The sequence below is a fragment of the Saccostrea cucullata genome, unplaced genomic scaffold (assembly GCF_032062105.1).
Source record: "Saccostrea cucullata isolate Sc308-1 unplaced genomic scaffold, CSIRO_AGI_Scuc_v1 ctg10006, whole genome shotgun sequence".
In the NCBI taxonomy this organism is placed as follows: Eukaryota; Metazoa; Mollusca; class Bivalvia; order Ostreida; family Ostreidae; genus Saccostrea; species Saccostrea cuccullata.
In genome coordinates, this window is record NW_026924451.1 from 1 (window position 1) to 5914 (window position 5914).

At 35.0% G+C, this 5914-nt stretch overlaps 1 long non-coding RNA gene across 1 annotated transcript; it reads left to right on the forward strand.

Moving 5' to 3' along the window:
- The first annotated feature begins 1400 nt into the window (after positions 1–1400).
- LOC134266463 (uncharacterized) lies at positions 1401–5426 on the forward strand. Its single transcript, XR_009991980.1, has 3 exons — positions 1401–1475; positions 1677–1732; positions 5351–5426. It is a non-coding gene; the product is annotated as an uncharacterized LOC134266463 (long non-coding RNA).
- The last annotated feature ends 488 nt before the right edge of the window (positions 5427–5914 follow it).

The following is a 5914-nucleotide window of genomic DNA, read 5'->3' on the forward strand; positions in this document are numbered from 1 at the left end:
AGTGCGGCGAAGAGTTGCATAGTATTTGCAATATCTTTCAACAATTTAAAGTTGATTTCTCACTCCAGATTGTAACGTTAAGTCCGTAATAATATTCCATTCGCGAAAAATTAATTTGAAAACGTCTCATCAACAACTAACGCCATGTTGATTACGAATGTAAATGAAGCCATGGTAGAACGTTTTTTCCCGGAATGCATTATATACCGTTCGATTTTCAAAACAATTAGACCGCTAAAATGCTGTTTATGACTTAGTTACACCTATGTTAAAATTAAAGAAAAACCTTGTAAAGCTTGAATGCAAATGAGCAAATATTCATTGAGTTTAGAATAAATTCCGGGGAAAATTTGTCCCGTCGTTCCCGCTTTACAATTGTAAAGGGCCCAAGCTGATGTCGAGTAAAAAAATTATTTAATTTGGGAATTGATTTCAGAATATCTCAGAATTTAAAAGGAATTACGGAATGAATTTGGTAGTAATGAAGATTATTTATTTTTGCATAAGCTCTTTGGTCTCTGACCAGTAAAGAGCTAAAAAAAAAACCATGCTAAAAGCATGCTTGCTGTTGTACCTGAAATCTGATTCATGAACCAGTACATCGTGAAACACAGGCATGGGGATATATACTTTTCGCGTCTTTAGAAATTCGAAGGGCCCGATTCCTTGTTTTGTTTAGGTACTAGTAGATCACTTCACCTTTTGCATTAGATAAAATTGGTTTACAGATTGTTCTTCTGGACTGTTTGGACATAATTGCTCACAGCCTTGTCCTAACGGTAAATTTGGGCTTGGGTGTCAGAACAGCTGCCTGGAGTGTGCACAAGGATGTGATCCTGAGTATGGATGTATTTCGAATAATGGTTTGTGTAAAGCTCGATTTTTAAATTTTCATATAAAAATTGTACAGCATACAATTTATCTGCACCAATAACCTTTAAATACGAAGGTTCTGTTATTTTTTTATGCAATAGTTTTAATGTTTATTCTCAAACTAACTAACAATAAGAGATATTTCATTATTTACTCTATTAATAAAATAAATCATCGAACGAAAGATAACGGAGACTGAATATTATATTGAATTTTTGATATGCAAGTCACTGTACGCTTCTGTGATGAAAGAGCCTCTGCTCAAGAAATATGTTAAGATGTATAATTAGCGATGTTTAATGATTAATGAATCTAAATTTACGGAAATTTAGAATATTTCACAAACGCAAACATCTCTAAAACGAATTAGAGGCACCCTTCCTTCCTGTTATGTACAATGCATTTTTTTTCATGGCTTGTATATTTCACTGTAAAAATGTCAAAGTGAACATGTTCCTCTTTTGAATCTGCAAAATAAATTCTCTCATAGAGACTAATAGTATTGGCTTTGACCAACCACCACCATCTCTGTGGATTTCCTCCTTCCTTGTTACAGGGAGTCTCTTGTTTTTATGTATTTTTATTGCAATCTTCAGAAGAAGGTAGGTGTATTTATAACCTACATTTTACATATCATTAATGAAAATAACATATATAGCAGTAAAGATACAATTTCAGAATCAATTTCGATTCTTTTGGCTAAACATGTACTTGCTTTCATATCTCGTGCATTTTAGTGTTGAAATATTACCAGGTATTCGCCCAAAATTAAGTCATAAATTGTATATTTATATATTTTTCAGAAAAGTTTCAAGGACAAAAAAGGACAACTCCTGCAAAACAAGTTCATCACTAAGCGGTGCAGTAATTTATTTATGTTCTCCTTTTTTCCCTAAGTAGCAACACATGCGAAATTGTAAAATCAATTGGGATCAAATGCCTTGGAGGAGTATTTAGCATCCCCTGTCGACCGAACACACCCTAAAAAATGAACAAACGTCCATTGAAACGTAATTATTTTTGTAAACAAGAGATGAGCTCTGTTATGTTTTGCAGGGTGTGTTCAAATTTCGTACTCTCTGCACAACAATACGAAGAAACTTATTGTGTATACAACAATTCTTGAAATAAAACAGCATATATGCCATTCATATGTACGATTACTATAATAGCAATTTTTTGATTTTTAGCTCTACTGGTCAGAGACCAGAAGAGCTTATGCGATGGTAATGCGTCCGTCGTCCGTCCGTCTGTCTGTCTGTCTGTCTGTCCGTCTGTAAACAATTTTTCAAAATGCTACTCCTCCTACAGTTTTGGGTTATTTCAATATAACTTGGCACACAAGTGACTACACTAAGATACATAATTCTGTGTATCGGTTTTTGATTTCGATGAACGGTGTTGCCGTGGTTACTAAAAATAGAAATTTCTGTGAAATTCTTTAAAAAGCTACTCCTCCTACAGTTTTGGTCTGATTTCAATATAACTTGGCACACAAGTAGACTACACTACGATACATAATTCTGTGTATCGGTTTTTATTTCGATGAACGGTGTTGCCGTGGGTTTTAAAAATAGAAATTTCTGTGAAATTCTTTCAAAATGCTAATCCTCCTACAGTTTTGGTCTGATTTCAATATAACTTGGCAAACAAGTAGACTTCATAAGATACATAATTCTGTGTATCCGTTTTTGATTTCGATGAACGGTGTTGCCGTGGTTACTAAAACTAGAAATTTCTGTGAAATTCTTTCAAAATGCTACTCCTCCTACAGTTTTGTTATTTAAAATTTAAATTGGCACACAAGTAGACTACACTAAGATACATAATTCTGTATATCGGTTTTTGATTTCGATGAACGGTGTTGCAGTGGTTACTAAAAATAGAAATTTCTGTGAAATTCTTTCAAAATGCTACTCCTCCTACAGTTTTGGTCTGATTTCAAAGTAACTTGGCACACAAGTAGACTACACTAAGATACATAATTCTGTGTATCGGTTTTTGATTTCGATGAACGGTGTTTGTGGTTACTAAAAATAGAAATTTCTGTGAAATTCTTTCAAAATGCTACTCCTCCTACAGTTTGGTCTGATTTCAATATAATTGGCACACAAGTAGGCTACACTAAGATACATAATTCTGTGTATCGGTTTTTGATTTCGATGAACGGTGTTGCCGTGGTTACTAAAACTAGAAATTTCTGTGAAATTCTTTCAAAATGCTACTCCTCCTACAGTTTTGGTCTGATTTCAAAGTAACTTGGCACACAAGTAGACTACACTAAGATACATAATTCTGTATATCGGTTTTTGATTTCGATGAACGGTGTTGCAGCGGTTACTAAAAATAGAAATTTCTGTGAAATTCTTTCAAAATGCTACTCCTCCTACAGTTTTGGTCTGATTTCAAAGTAACTTGGCACACAAGTAGACTACACTAAGATACATAATTCTGTGTATCGGTTTTTGATTTCGATGAACGGTGTTGCTGTGGTTACTAAAAATGAAATTTCTGTGAAATTCTTTCAAAATGCTACTCCTCCTACAGTTTGGTCTGATTTCAATATAACTTGGCACACAAGTAGGCTACACTAAGATAATAATTCTGTGTATCGGTTTTTGATTTCGATGAACGGTGTTGCCTTTATTAAAAATAGAAATTTCTGTTAAATACTCTCAAAATGCTACTCCAAATAACAGTTTTAGTCTGGTTATAATATAATGTGGCATGCAAGTAGACTACACTAAGAACATAAAGAATTAATCAAGGATCATTATTCTATTTATTGCTTTGAAAAGCAATTTCCAATGTTTAAAGTCTTTTCTCTTCCTTTGCTATAAGTACAAACCAGTAGAGCTTCAGTCTCACAGAGATTTCTGGTTTTTTTTTTGGGAACGACTTTTTTACCTGCTAAATATATAAACGCCTTACGGGTTTATATTATATAAACAAGAGGGCCCCTGGGCCTTATGGTACCTAGTATCATGTAACAACTTTCCGGCAATTGAATTGGATTTGTTTTAAACCTGAGCTAGGCCATGAAATTCACATTTTTGAAAGAAGCACCATTGCTTATCATAACTATACATTTAGCATGTTTACTTTGGTTGCTTAATACCAAGAAGTAGATCAGAGTTACAAAGAGAAAATGCATTTCCACTTAATCAATAGTGCACCCCATCCCACAGGTTCCACTGACCCTGGGGCCACACCTTCAAAATTTTGGAAATTTTATTTCATCATGTTGTTGATTAATACATATGTCCAAAATGCAGATTTCAAAGCATTAAATTTTTTCAGAACTATCCCCCCCCCCCCTCCAAGTACCTCTGCCCCCGGGGGGGAAAATTAACCATTTTGGAAAAAGCAGCTTTTTTCGTCATAAATATGTACTAAGATCATTGGCTTAATACCCAGGAGAAAAGGGAAAGATTTTCAAAGAATTCATGCATTTTCACTATATAAACTGAGCCCTCCCTAACACAAGAAGTCCTGACCCAGGGGCCTGAAATTCACAGATCTCAAAGAGGCATCCTTCCTCCTCTTAACTATGTATATAGTTCATTGGTTAATACCCAGGTCAAAAAGAAGATTTCTAAAGAATTTATGATTGATTGATTGATTGTATATTGTTTAACGTCCCCCTCGAGAATTTTTCACTCATATGAAGACGTCACCGTATCCCGGTGAAGGGCTTCAAATTTTGACCTTTACTCGGCACTCAGGGCCATTGGCGTGAGGGATTTTTGTCCAACGCCAGCCGCTGACACGGGGCCTCGGTTTTTAAGGTTCCCTCCCAAGGACCCGCAACTTTCACTTCAAAGTGCCGAGCCATGGCGAAGGAACAGTTGCTCCCCTTTTAACGACAGGTCGGTCGTGGCCGAGATGCGAACTCACGACCTCCCCATAGGGGCGACGCTTACCGACTGAGCTACCGTGAACGGTAAAGAATTTATAGAGCAATCTGTGTGACGTCAACGTTTTGCGCGTGGATTCTGTCAGATTTTGGGGGCTGGTACAGTAAAGTCTACAACAGTACTTTCATGTACAAAACATTCCGAACTCAAGCTATCTAATTAAAAAAAATGTTAGATCCGCTTATACTCGCTACACTAACGTTAGTGTATTGAGTATGCTATGGAGCGGGGTTTAAAATTTAATTTTAATTAGACTGGAACTAAAGTAGCCTATATGCCATTCCCATACATGATTACTCAAACAGCAATTTATTGATCGATTTTTTTTTTCACTCAAATTTTACTCAAAACACATATTTTTTAATGGTTTCTCTAAATATATGTTACGATTTCAGCTCTTTTTTGAAAATTTTACCATCTTGTACGTCTAGCTATGCCATGTATGAGCATAGACAAACGTGAATCCTGCATTCACAGTACATGTAGAATGAAATGGAAATACATTTGAAATTGTTCAAAACATTTTTCATCAAATTCATCTAAATATTTCCTGTTTGCAGATAGTGCAATGAACCAAACAGGAACTGTAATTGTAAGTAAGCTACCAAATACACCATCACAAAACGAGAAAATGGGAAAAATAGCCAACTTTATTCTACAATTTCTAATGAAGCCGAGGGACTTTTACACTCCAACAGAATTTATTATTCAAGAAGGGTTTCATCTTGTAAAACATCAAAGATGTTGAATAATGAGGAAAATCCATTTGAAATCGATGAAAAATATTTAATGGTGAATACAGCGTCTGTGGATCCATTTCCGACACAAGCTTCCCCCCCTCTGTACCGTTTGTTCCTGATGAATATAATGCATATTTTATCCTGGAAAAATCAGAAACTGTTACAAATGCTCCTGAAGGCATTTGAAATACAAAGAAACCGCCACATCAACGTTTTCGAAAACTAAAAATTGTTGCTTTCACACAAAGTGTGGAAAACTATATACAGAGTCTGCAGAATATGTAAATTTTTGTACTTATATTCTACATGAAAATGTATATTATTTCTTTTATTTTATTTGTTAAACCTTTTCCCATTTATTTTGGTTGTTTGTATATTGTCTTG